At 35.6% G+C, this 14,874-nt stretch overlaps 1 non-coding gene across 1 annotated transcript; it reads right to left on the bottom strand.

Annotated features, from left to right (window-relative positions):
• Positions 1–9,092: 9,092 nt before the first annotated feature.
• Positions 9,093–9,304, bottom strand: LOC141283939 (small nucleolar RNA U3). Its single transcript, XR_012338305.1, has one exon. It is a non-coding gene; the product is annotated as a small nucleolar RNA U3 (small nucleolar RNA).
• Positions 9,305–14,874: the final 5,570 nt, after the last annotated feature.

Raw genomic sequence — 14,874 nt, 5'->3', positions numbered from 1 at the left:
ATTCTTTGTACCCCGTTTAATACATATGAGATGATTTGACCTTTGCCAGATCTTATTGTAATAATTGATCTCTGGCTAATTTGGTTCTTGGATTAGGTTGTCTAAGATTACTGTGCATCCTTGTGTTGAATGTAAAGGGCAAATATGTTGATATTCAAAAACCCTGCAAATGGCAATGGTGATACAGCGAAGAAATTTAAAATAATTCTGCTTTGCTAAAAATACAGGATTGTGGTAAATACGATAGCTTAAATATTGCCACTGTAATCAGTGACACTGATTATGTACCACATATTTTAAATGCAGCCAGATCTATTTGTCTAATAAACCTGGCATTATGAATTATGATTTTTGTTCAACTCTTTGACAAATTAGTTCATATTTTTTTATACATCACTTTGGAAAAAAGCATCGGTAACACTTTCTATGAAGCCCCTATTTATAACACATTATAACGGTATTTCTAAGGCATTATAATAAATGCATAATGCATTATAAGAAACCTTATAATATGTTATACCATCTCATGAATAATCATAACAACAATTATAATACATTATAATACTTGAGTATTTGAGGTTATAACTTTTAAGATTATGATCATTTATAACACACAATGAACGGCATATTAAATCTTCTTAATTTATAATGGACTATATCATATTACATTTATTTTTTACATTATATTACGTTTTATTTTGATGGTCCCCTAAGTCTATTGACTATAAGCTTAAACTTTCTAACTACATGCCAACTAACACTCCTTAGAGTATTAGTAGGCTTAGGTTATGGTTGGGCTAGGTAGAATGTTCATGTACTTGCAAAGTTACTTATAATATAACATAATAGTTTGTCTTTTGGGGAAACATCGAAATTTAGTGTTAGCATATATTCAGCTTAATAATAATTACTGCTAGCTGACATGCAGTTGCAGAGTTACTTATCAAAAGCTGTCTGAAGGGTACCATTAAAATCATCAAACTGTTCATATTACACATTTATCTAAACTGATACCTGATCTTAGGGTTCTTTCGGAAATATTATTATAATTACTTATAAGTGGTCTTTGTATGCTTTAAGTAAAGTGACATGAGAAACATGGCAAGATATGAGACTTATAATATGTTATAACTATGAGGAGGTAATCATTCTCTTAAAAGCTATAACCACAAAAAAGTACAAATTATAATACATTCTTATGAATACTCATGAGATGATATAACATATTATAAGTTTTTTTATAATGCATTATGCATTCATTATAAGCAGTATATACAGGCTGAACAACAGTGGCGCAAGAATTGAGCCTTGTGGGACTCCGCATGTCATGGATGTCCACTTAGACTTATGTTCTCCTACACTTACATAATAACCTCTCCCTACTAAGTATGACCTGGACCATTTTAGAACCATCCCAGAAAGCCCGACCCAGTTTTCCAGTCTATCTAGAAGAATGTTATGATCGACAGTGTCGAATGCAGCACTGAGATCTACAGTCGTGGTCAAAAGTTTTGAGAATGACACAAATATTAGTTTTCACAAAGTTTACTGCTAAACTGCTTTTAGATCTTTGTTTCAGTTGTTTCTGTGATGTACTGAAATATAATTACAAGCACTTCATACGTTTCAAAGGCTTTTATTGACAATTACATGACATTTATGCAAAGAGTCAGTATTTGCAGTGTTGGCTCTTCTTGTTCAGGACCTCTGCAATTCGACTGGGCATGCTCTCAATCAACTTCTGGGCCAAATCCTTACTGATAGCAACCCATTCTTTCATAATCACTTCTTGGAGTTTGTCAGAATTAGTGGGTTTTTGTTTGTCCACCCGCCTCTTGAGGATTGACCACAAGTTCTCAATGGGATTAAGATCTGGGGAGTTTCCAGGCCATGGACCCAAAATTTTAACATTTTGGTCCCCGAGCCACTTAGTTATCACTTTTGCCTTATGGCACGGTCCTCCATCGTGCTGGAAAATGCATTGTTCTTCACCAAACTGTTGTTGGATTGTTGGAAGAATTGCTGTTGGAGGGTGTTTTGGTACCATTCTTTATTCATGGCTGTGTTTTGGGGCAAAATTGTGAGTGAGCCCACTCCCTTGGATGAGAAGCAACCCCACACATGAATGGTCTCAGGATGCTTTACTGTTGGCATGACACAGGACTGATGGTAGCGCTCACCTTTTCTTCTCCGGACAAGCCTTTTTCCAGATGCCCCAAACATTTGGAAAGAGGCTTCATCTGAGAATATGACTTTGCCCAGTCCTCAGCAGTCCATTCACCATACTTTTTGCAGAAGATCAATCTGTCCCTGATGTTTTTTTTTTTTGGAGACAAGTGGCTTCTTTGCTGCCCTTCTTGACACCAGGCCATCTTCCAAAAGTCTTGGCCTCACTGTACGTGCAGATGCGCTCACACCTGCCTGCTGCCATTCCTGAGCAAGCTCTGCACTGGTGGCACTCCGATCCCGCCGCTGAATCCTCTTTAGGAGACGATCCTGGCGCTTGCTGGACTTTCTTGGACGCCCTGGAGCCTTCTTAACAAGAATTGAACCTCTTTCCTTGAAGTTCTTGATGATCCTATAAATTGTTGATTTAGGTGCAATCTTAATATCCTTGCCTGTGAAGCCATTTTTATGCAACGCAATGATGGCTGCACACATTTCTTTGCAGGTCACCATGGTTAACAATGGAAGAACAATGATTTCAAGCATCACCCTCCTTTTAACATGTCAAGTCTGCCATTCTAACCCAATCAGCCTGACATAATGATCTCCAGCCTTGTGCTCGTCAACATTCTCACCTGAGTTAACAAGACGATAACTGAAATGATCTCAGCAGGTCCTTTAATGACAGCAATGAAATGCAGTGGAAAGTTTTTTTCGGGATTAAGTTCATTTTCATGGCAAAGAAGGACTATGCAATTCATCTGATCACTCTTCATAACATTCTGGAGTATATGCAAATTGCTATTATAAAAACTTAAGCAGCAACTTTTCCAATTTCCAATATTTATGTAATTCTCAAAACTTTTGGCCACGACTGTAGTAATACCAGCACTGATGTTTTGCCAGAATCAGAATTTAGGCGAATATCATTTATTATCTTTATGAGTGCTGTCTCTGTGCTAATAGACAAGTGATTGTTCTTGATTCTGCATCAAATTCTGCAGTGTTACCCACTGGGCAACTGATGTTGAAAAGACGTCAGTTTGACGTCAAAAAACAGGTCAAATATGCAAATCAAACTGAACTCAAAAACTTGACATGAAAATGATTTGATGTAAATTGAACGACAAACATATGCACTTGTTAAGGCTGACGTCACGTGTCAGCGCTTCCGTGTCCAAGCGCTCTATGCCACGAGAAAACAACAAACGGTGCTAATATACACTCACAATGTGATATAATATTACCAAAAAATTTATAATCCTTCTCTTTAACTCCATACCAAAATTCCAGATCGCCAGACAATGAAAATATACATTGAATTGGCCTACATGTACATTAAATCAATTTCAGTGTGAGATTAACTTGCTATTTTTGCTCAGAAACTGCCATCCAAGTGGAATTTAAAAAGATTTTACAGCATCTCTGATGAATTTAAAAAGATGTTACAGCAGTCTTGACTAGTATTTGACGTCAAATTGACATCAAGGTGCCTGCTGGGTACAGACTACACAACAATTACAATTATTTTACCACATTTATTTAAAAATTATCGTTATTGCTGTTGTTTTCAATTATCACTTTTCTGGTTCAAAGGGTGCCTTTGTAAGAAAACAGTGGCAGGGCCAGACTTTCAGTATCATGTTTAAAAAGATGCAATCTAATCATGTTAATGTGAAATGAGCCTGCTTCCAGGCTTGAACTTGTGGACCTGTTGTTATGACAGCAACTCCAAGATGAGCTTTGAAAAACTTCCTCAGTCATGCCAACAGTAAAATCCAGATAACTAAGTAATCCACATACAAAGAATGTGCCCCTGGTGTGAGAAGTTAAAATTTTGTGGTGTGTATTTTTCGTGTTGTGAAATCGACCATATTTATCATTACGATTATATACCTTTTGCTTCGTTATTCCTACTTTGAGGTTTTGATATTTGTTCTATATTGTAAAGCTCAAAGACATGAACTATTATTCCAAAGTCTATAACTCCATATGCAAATTACTACTGAAAGAGAAGTAAAAGCTGTTTTCTAAAGAGTAAGTTTTTTTCTTTATATTCTATTGTGGATTGTTGGGGTCTAATGAAAGAATTGCCCTGACTGACAGCCTAATACCCCAAACATAGTAGTCCTGCCCTCTTCCTTCACAGCATTATACTTCACAGCATAGAAAACAGTTGTGCTCACTGTTTGAGACAGAAATGCTGACACAGCTAGACATGCGTCTGTTATAATTCATCAGCATATTCCCACATGCAAGTCCTGAATCATACAGTGTATGCACTTGGCACTTGTACACTGAAAAAAATGATTCTGACCCCTTGTAAATGTTACATGTTTTTATCTGGTTAATTTAACTGATTTTAATGTGTTATTTAATCTTACTTATTTTTTATTATTAATTTTCAAATTCACTGCCCTTGTGTAAAACAAGTTAATTTCATTCAATTAAAAGTAATTCGAAAAAAATACGTTTCATTTAATTTCCATATACTGTCCGGTCTGCGCATGTGCAGACACATTGTTTTTCTGAAGGCGCCAAAGCGGGGGGATTTAACGTGATGCACTCGTTTGAATGCTGCATCACCCTACTGGAAAATCCAGTTAGACCAGCTCAAGCTGTGTTTTGGAACATGGCAGCTGGCAGAGGTGGGACCAAGTCTTTCTATTCAAGTCACAATTTAAAGCCCAAGTCCTCAAAGAGTTAAAGGAACTGTATGTAGGATTGCGGCCAAAACTGGTACTGCAATCACTTTCAAAATACTGTAGAACGGTGTATCCCCTCCCGCTCACCCCTGACTCGAGGTTGCCAGCTAAGCTGCAGGAGTAGGCTGCTACAAGGAGCTTCCAATGGCAAGTGACGAGTCCTACATAGAAATGTGTTTTTCTTCTGTTAATTATGTTTATGCTTCACAAGAGATGTTTTGCGAAGTAATTATGTATCGCAAAAATTTACAGATGGCGATTAGCCAAATATTTCGAAAAGATGTACTGTAATACCACATTTCAGTCGGAACATAGGTTGTTTTCATACCCTGCTAGTGGTGCGATATAAAGCTTTTTATGAACGCATTTAGCACGGCCGACCGTGGGAAATCCACTGTGTACGGAAGCAAAGTTAGCCAAACATAGATGAATCTTACCTGTCCAGGAGAAAATTACCAACGATGGCGTCTATCTTCAAATTCTTCTCCGTTTTCAGCCGTCTCCATCTTTCAAAGGCATCTCCTATACAAATCCTTGTTTTATTTCGGACTTTGTCACGACGTATTTCGGAATCATAACGAGGTCTTTGACGTTTCATAACGTTATACATGTTTTATCTGACACGTTCGTATAGCTGCAGCTGTAACAGAGCTGGCAACCCAGATCACGAAACTCTACTGACTTCGTGATTGGTAGATAGCTGGAGGGTGGAGCCTCAGACCAAAACACAAAATGACAACAATAACATCAGTTGAGGGCTGCAACTCTCACTTTTAAATGACAATATCCTGGACCGCTGTTGTCAGTGATATAAGTATTTGAAATGAACATGATTTCTTAATGTCTAGTGACATGTCAGGGCCATTTTATGATTAACTGACATAAATTTCTTACATACGGTTCCTTTAAAGGTAATGAGATAATTAAGTGACTAATTAAATGATGATTGTGCATTAGTGATAAACACCTGCTGTTATCGAGAATTACAGAGGATCAAATGTTGATGTTTTATTGGTTAAAATGATGCTACCATCATGAAGATAAGTGTTTGCTTTAGTTGGGCTTTTGACCCTTTTAGTAACTCAAAGTAAATTGCTTTTAAGCAATTGCAATATGGTTTTACAGCAAGTTTTTGCACATTACTAAATCAAAAACTTGTAGTAATAGTCCAGTTAACATGTTTTGCTTTTAAATCATGTGAGTGAATATCAGGTGATGGTTACTCTTTGGTTAATAGACTGACATTTAACTATTAAACAGCTGGAGAGAAAGTCTTATTAAAAATGCCACTGTAGTGCTAAAATATTGAGAAACTTACAGCAGCTCAGGCTTTTAGACATTAACACTTATCATACCATCCTCAATAGTGGTGACAATAATTCTTCATGCTGTAGTGCATGATGGGAGTTTTTACTATGGTGTTACCCAGCATGCATTGCAGCATGAAGAATTTAGTTCATTGTTACCATTGTTGAGATTCATATGCTGGTTCTTGATGTCTGCATGTATCTAAATAGCACAAGAGCTGAAGTTATTTGTATGTCCTACATGTAGCAAACTAAAAATTACATGTCAAGCTTCACAGAGCTACTCATTCAACACCTAAACACAATAGTAGTTACTCTACATATAATCAGGCCACTACCTGATAACTATCATATTACATTCAAACTCTCTAATCTATAGCACTACATATGATGTTGCAGCGAGAGATCTAACATAATAAGTCAAGGGTCAAGAGCCCAACTAAAGCAAACACTGATCTTCATAATGGTAGCATCATCTTAACCAATGAAACATCAACATTTGATCCTCAGCTTTAAATTGTGACTTGAATAGAAAGACTTGGTCCCACCTCTGCCAGCTAGATTAAAAAAATATATATTGGATTAAAATTAATTTTAATATATAGAAATTAAATGATTAAATTGATCTGGTTGCACAATTAATTTGAGCAAATTCTACTCAAAATATGAATATAATTAATCTGAAATTACTGAAAGAGATTAATAAACTCAATGTATAAAATATAAGTACAACCAATTTATAAAATGTAAGTAAACTCAACTTATAAAATATAAATTCACTCAACTTAAAAAATATATCTGGATTTAGATAATTTTTTTTCTTGCAACCCCTTGACGTAATAAAATTAAGTAAATTCAACATAACATTTTTTTCAATGTACAGCTCACTCAAAAAAATAAATCGTTGGTGTAACTTAATATAATTATGACACACATTTCCACGCATTTGAATTATGTTAAACCAGCTTGAAATATTTGTGTTCATTTAACATGAACAGATGACATTCACTAAACATGATCTAAAGACTAATTTTTAACTTGAATTAATGGTTAAAATTTAATGAGATAATTACTAATTAATTAAGTGATGATTGATCATTATTGGAGACACCTGATGTTAACAAGCATATTCACCAAAGGTGAAAATCACATTTTTTAAGAAACCATTACAGTGGTAGGTGTTTGCATTAGTTGGGGTCTTGAGCTTAACATTTTTAAAATGAGATTTTGTTTGGATGCTGTAGCAGTGTTATAACAGGCAGACTAAAGGCAATCATGATTTCAAGAAATCTTGGTAACACTTTCTATGAAGCCTGTATTTATAATGCATTACGAGGACATTCTTAATGCATTATAATGCATGCATAATGCCTTATAAACAGCATTATAATATGTTATATAATTTTATAAACAATCATAGCAACAGTTATGATGCACTATAATACTTACCTTGTGTGCTTATAACTTTGATGAGTACAATGCATTATATCACCAGATGAAGTATGCATTTACAATGCATTATAAGGGCGTTCTTATATGTATGTTCTTATTATGCATTTTAATACATTAAGAATGCCCTTATAATGCATTGTAAATGCAGGCTTCATCTGGTGTTATAATGGTAAGTATTATAATGTGTTGTAACTGTTTTTATGATTATTAATTAGATGATACAGCAAATCATAATTGTGTTTATAAGGCATTACGTGTGCACTATAGTACATTAATAATACCCGTATGAAGGATTATAAATGGAGACTTTATCTGGTGTTATAATGCATTGTACTCATCAAAGTTATAAGCACAAAAAGGTAAGTATTATAGTGCATTGTAACTGTTGTTATGATTATTTATAAAAAATATATAACATATTATAATGATATTTATAAGGCATTATGCATGCATTATAATGCATTAAGAATGTCCTTATAATGCATTATAAATACAGGCTTCATAGAAAGTGTTACCGAAATCTTTGTGATCTGAATGTCATTTGTCACCATTGTTGAGATTCATACGCTGGTTCTTGATGTCTGTGTGCGTCTAAACAACTAAGTTTTGACTTGTGAGAAATTCTTCTAAAATATATTTTAAAGAAAGCTGGAGAGAATTGTTTGTTGTGGACTCATGAGACTAATTATTTACAACAGTTATTTGACTGAACTCTATTAGAAACTTATCTCTGAGTTACAGTTCCTTTAATGAACAACAACTTGGAGATCTGACTCTAAAGTGAGTTCAATGATTCAGGTCAAGCAATGACTACATTAAAACATAACCATCACCCCCTAATGAATAGTGGTCTTGGCTTGTCTGGTTGTTTTCGCCCAAAGAAAGCAAGGGTCAAGAGACCAACTAATGCAAACACTCACCACTTTAATGGTTGCTTAAAAAAATGTGATTTTCTCCTTTGGCGATTCTGCTTGTTAACATCAGGTGTCTTCAATAATGATTAATTATTTACTAATTATCTCATTAACTTTAACTCCGCTTAACTTGACACTTTTGAGAGTGGACTCATATAAACTCCCTCGAGGGTTAATTTAACTCTGGCCTTTTTGCTGTGTTCATCTTTTTCTACAATCTATAAATTAATAAACAAAAATATTTAAAATAAATAATAAATATTATGTAAGTTATTATATATATATATATATTTTTTTTTTAATTCAGTCATAACAGTTTGACTGAGCTAAGTGATTGAAACATGTACATTTAAAATGAAAACTTCATGTTAAACCAACGAGTGACAGTTTTAAGTCAGTTTAACATGACACAATCATGTTTAAATGAAAAATAGCTAAAATTGCATTAATTTAACAAGAATTGTTCAGGTAAAGTGAACAAAACTGAAAAAATAATTTTTTTGAGTGTTGGACAACAAACACAAAACCCAAGCTCCTAAAAACAATCCACCACTCAGACCCATGCTCCTTTCGTCAATATTGCCAAAAACAATACAGAACGCTCATCAACAACAAAGCTGCGGTGAAGGCCGCCACTTCATTCATGATTCACTCTCAAAAAGTAGCATCACAGCTCGTCATCGTGGGTTGGGAAACAAACACTTTCGAAACACGTCTCCAAGTCAAAAACTATAGAAATGATCCCTGAAAACATAGTCTTAACCTTTATCCCCAACTCAAATGGAATTCCATTCTTAAGCGCCCCTCCGCTTAGATGGTTTTGTGTAGTTGACTTTGGAGGGCTTAAATGTTTGCGCAACCTTTTTGTGCACACTTTAGAGCTACGGGCACGAAACACGTTTCCAATCCCCTCAAAGTCTGGTGTTAACCTATGATGTAGAATACCAACCTGCCTATATTGCCGCCCTGGGTGATGTTTTGTGGTGTGCCTGTCAAAGCTAAATGTAAAAAATCTTTTAGAGAATAAGTCAGGTGCCAATCTGCACTTCTCTACAAGTCTATGAACTCTTCCTCTAAAAGGTTTTCTGTATTTAGATTAAAAGATGATAAACATTTTTAGAATCTTGACATTAGTTGCACTCTTGCACATAGTGAAACATTGCTTCCTGATGCTTGGTAACCTTCCGCCTGTCTGTCAGGAAGCTGTTGATCTACTGACAGACAGAGGTGGGCACAGAGAGCTGAGTTAGTTTGGGCAGGAGGAGGTTTGGGATGATAGTGTTGAAGGCCGAACTGAAGTCCACAAACAGGATCCTTACATAAATACCTGATTTATCCAGATGCTGCAGGATGAAGTGCAGACCCATGTTCACTGTATCAACCACAGGCCTGTTTGCTTAATAAGCAAACTGCAGGGGATCCAGTAAGGGTCCGGTGATGTCCTTCAGATAAGCCGGAAGCAGTTTTTCGAAACGACTTCATGACGACAGATGTTAGCGCCACAGGTCTATAGTCGTTAAAGCCTGTTATCTTGGGTTTCTTTGGAACGGGGATGATGGTGGAGCATTTGAAGCCGGCAGGGAATTTGCACAACTCCAGAGACCTATTGAAGATCTGTGAAAAGATGGGGGTTAGCTGGTCAGCACAGGTTTTCAGATAGGCTGGCGTCACACCATCTGGGCCTGGTGCCTTTCATCTTTTGTTTTTTCCTGAAGACCTGGCGCACATTACCTTTACTGATCTGAAGTGCAGGAGTGGGGGAGATGGGGGTTGATGGAGGTGTGTAAATGGTGTTTTTTCAAACCTGCAATAGAACTCATTCAGATCGTCTGCCAATTGCTGATTCTCCACAGTGCTGGGGGATGGCGTCTTGTAGTTGGTGATGTCTTTCAGACCTTTCCACACTGATGAAGAGTCACTGGAATAGAATTGGTTCCTTAACTTTTCGGAATAATTCCTCTTTGCTACTTTGATCTCCTTTTCCAGTGTGCATTTGGCCTGTTTATACAAGACTTTGTTCTCCTTCCTGTAAGCATCTTCTTTGGCCTGACGGAGTTGTCTGAGTTTTGCAGTGAACCATGGTTTGTCATTGTTGTAAGTTAAATGAGTCCTGGTAGAAATGCACATATCTTCACAGAAACTGATATATGAAGTTACAGTCTCTCTGAGCTCATCCAGATCGGTGGCAGCAGCTTCAAAAACACTCCAATCAGTCCATTCGAAACAGGTTTGTAAAAGCTGCTCTGTTTCGTTGGACCATCTCTTTACAGTTTTTGCTACAGGTTTAGCAGATTTAAGTTTTTGCCTGTAGTTTGGTATAAGATAATCCAGACAGTGATCAGAGAGCCCCAAAGCTGCCCGTCGGACAGAGTGATATGCATTCCTTATTGTGGTGTAACAGTGGTCCAATATAATACTGTCTCTGGTGGGACATGTAACATGCTGACTGTATTTTGGCAGTTCACGGGAGAAATTTGCTTTGTTAAAATCCCCAAGATAGATTAAAACAGAGTCCGGGTGTTTTTGCTCTGTGTCTGTGATCTGATTAGAGAGTTTCTGGAGCGCTGGGCTCACGTGCGGCAAACAGAACTGCGTACAGTTAATGAAAAGCGCTTCTAGATCAGAACAGCACATCTTCTTTAAAGTGGTTATTGCAGGTTAAAGACTCCAGTGAATTCATGTATGGAAAAATAATGTAGGAACCAGATCTAAAATATACTTCAAAATACGCTATTAAGGCTTTTATCAAGTCGTTTTTGAGATAATTTTACTTCCGCATCTGAAAAAATGCCAAAACCGGCAGTGACATAACGAGAGGGAGAGCGGTCAATGTAAACCATAGGAAAACAATGGATCGCAATGACCGTTTCGATGCGGAGAAAATTTTAAATGGTTATTTACACTCGTATGACGAACCACAGACACAATTATGAGCCTGCTATGTGGCCAAGAGAACAGGGACATGCCAGGATTAAACAGAACAACTGTCAGAGGAGACAAATGAAGTTGTGGTGTCAGGAAAACAGGGCAGGTGTCTTGGTGAGAGATCAGTGTTAGCTAACCATATCTAATCAGGCAAAAGCATAGCATTGGTCATCTAAAGGTATTGATTCTACTTACCAGTACCAGAAACTAATAATCGTTTATCAAGCATGTCACACTACCGTGCGATAAACACGTTTTTGTTTCCTTGTATGCTTATGTGGGAAATCCCTCCACACTTGATGTGCTGTCTCTGACTTTGCACCCAAGGTTTGAGGCTTGCTGACTGAACTCATAATAGGTTCTACAGATAGCCTATATGCTCTCCAGGCCAGCAGACATGAGTATGTTTAGGGTAGAGATAATTTATTACTCTGAGCTAAATACTTGAATTTACAAATAAATAGTAAAATTAAGATTTGAATATCAAAATTATCTGAACATTTTTGTTTCTCAATTACAAGGTGACTTTATGTAGGTCATAAATACCTGTAAAGTCACACTTTTTAATGCCATTAGTATAAGACAATTAATATTGACAGCATACAGGCAAGTTGTCCGCTGGTATTCATCAGGAAGCCCTTACCTGCATGTGCTGTGTCAGCTATTAGTAGACAGTTTACAGAGGAAGGATGACTTTATAAAGGTTTTGAAAGGCCCTATTTTGGTGACAATCAATAAAAAATAATCACAATCACAAATTGTCTTACTGTATAAAAAATTGTTTATGAAGTCTACAACACATATATATCAAGCAGATCTGCATTTATGGTTAATTCAATTCAGTTTAATTTATACAGCACTAAATATTTTTACAACACTGTTAATACCCAACTCAAAACACAACATTGCAACTGCTAATATATACATATGTAGTTGTACCAAACATGCACGACAAACATAAGTGAACCGAAGGTACGGTAACCTGGAGGGGACACCTTCGGTTCACTTATGTTTGTCGTGGCCACACATGTGAATTCGTGGGAACATCATATTACTTTTTGTCATTGCCACGAGATATTAATTCCTGGGAAGGTCATATTAGGTCGAGGCCACAAGATCATTTTGTCGAGGTAGCGACATCCTTATGTTTAATGCATAAACAAACTGCGTGACAATAACCCAGGATTATCAGAGACAGGTTTATTAATATTTTTTATTTTGAGTTAAGAAATGTTTTTATTAATTGTTATAGAAATTAATGCAATATTAAGTTATATATTAACAATAGGCAATGCTGTATATGCGAATGTCTGTGCGCGATGTAGACAGCATTCAAAAGTTTATCAAGAATTTATTACATATAAGTACTTCAAATTAAATAGCCCTGCAAGAAACATTTTATGCATCCTTAAGTCTTATCCATTAATTGATCCTTTTTTTTCTGTAATAAATTTATTATTCGTTTATATTCAGTATGTCCCCCTTAATTTCGATCTCTTAACATTCCAAATCTAAATGATAAATGCTGACATGCCATGAAAGCTTTGATTATACTATATGGCATATATTCATTTTTAGTCTAATTATAACCTATATAGTGTTTCATTGTCGAGTGAATCATTCACGTTCCATTTGTAAATCGTATGGTCACACACGGGCATTAATACAATCATAAAGTCAAAACTTTATTGGCACAATTGTAGTTCACAATATTTGCTAAATATATGCCAAATAGCATATATAAAGTTATTTAGGTTAAGAGATTCACAATAAAGAAAAAAGTAGATAGCTCTAAATCACTTATTATTTATTCTTATTATAGGTTATTATTATTTCAATACCTGGTTAGGGCTATTTATTTTTAACGCCTAACAATTATGCCAATTACGTTTTGACTTTTTGATTGTATTTATGTTTTCATTTACAAATGAAACTACGTGAATGATTCATTTCTCAGTAAAACAGTTTAATATTTATATAGTCTAGTCTATTAATTAGACTAAACAAAATAAAATATGTTCAATTCATATTTTATATGTTCAATTCTTTAGTTAAGAGAAGGAATGTAGGCCTATTTTACTGTGTGACGATAAATTATTTCCAAATGAAACTACGTGAATGATTCACTCTTCAGTTATTTGTCTATTAGTTAGACTAAATAAAATACAATATATGTTAAATTTAACCTTTAAACTGCATTCCAGTAAAAACCCCAGTCATAGAACCTTTACAGTATCATTTACATTCAGAATGTTATGTAACGAGATCAAAATGAAGGAAAAAATAACGAATACAAACGAATAATACAAATATAATGGGAAAAAAAGAAGGTCAGTCAATGGACAAGATTGTGGGATGCATGAAATGTTTCTTGCAGGGCTATTTAATTTGAAGTAGGCCAACATGTAATACATGTAAACACTTGTGAAAGCTGTCTACATTGCGCACAGACAGCATTAGCATATACAGCATCGCCTGTATAATTATTTAATATTGTATTAATTTCTATAACAATTAATATAGGCAAACAATTTCTTAACTCAAAACGAAATATCTCAAATAATTCTGGGTTACTAATGTCACGCAGGTTGGTTTATTCATTAAACTCGTGGCCACGAGAAATGCATGTTGAGCAAAAATACATTTCACGAAAATAATATAAAGATTACAAAACAAAGAAAACAAATGGAATGAGGGATAAGCTTTAAAGTTCACATAAAAGCCAAATATTAAGCGGCATCCTTCATGTTTTCTTTAATCAGCAAATACTTAACATTTTTGAATTATATTCACCTTCTGTTTTTATGACAATAAATTTAGAATTTTGAATTCTTATTTTTTTTTTTAGAAAAACGTCCGAACACCGGTCTCAAAAGTAGAAGCGAAAGTCTTGTTTCCACCAGCGCGGAATTTTTTTTATTCACCGTAATTGATGGATGTCTAAAACAAAAATAAGGAGAATCCTAAAACATATATATTTCTTAAAATAATAACATCTGAACTTCATACACAACAATACGGCAACGACTTTACAACAGGACACATTATTTTATTTTAATTTTATTTTTTAGCTTGTACACCAATGGATTTCTGATGTCGGGATATTTCAGACTGCATCTCCACAGCTTAATCACTTTAGTATTAAACATACGGGTCAGGAGGCGGGTCGGGTACAATATTTATTTTTTTTATTCTGCGGTCCGAGTTGCGGGTGGGTTATTTGAAAACGGTCGGGTTCGGGTTGTTTATCCACTGACCCGCGTGTCAGGTTGGACACTAATGTTTTGAAAAAAGTGGAGCGTGTGAGGAAAGCTTTCCCCTTCTCCCTGGCATGCATTTGAATGCTGAATTCGAAATGCAACTGAATGCAGTCGGAATCCGCCCCCACCACCCCCAAAATAGTCT

This window comes from Garra rufa, chromosome 13, assembly GCF_049309525.1.
Source record: "Garra rufa chromosome 13, GarRuf1.0, whole genome shotgun sequence".
In the NCBI taxonomy this organism is placed as follows: Eukaryota; Metazoa; Chordata; class Actinopteri; order Cypriniformes; family Cyprinidae; genus Garra; species Garra rufa.
This window is presented reverse-complemented; position numbering and strand designations above follow the sequence as displayed.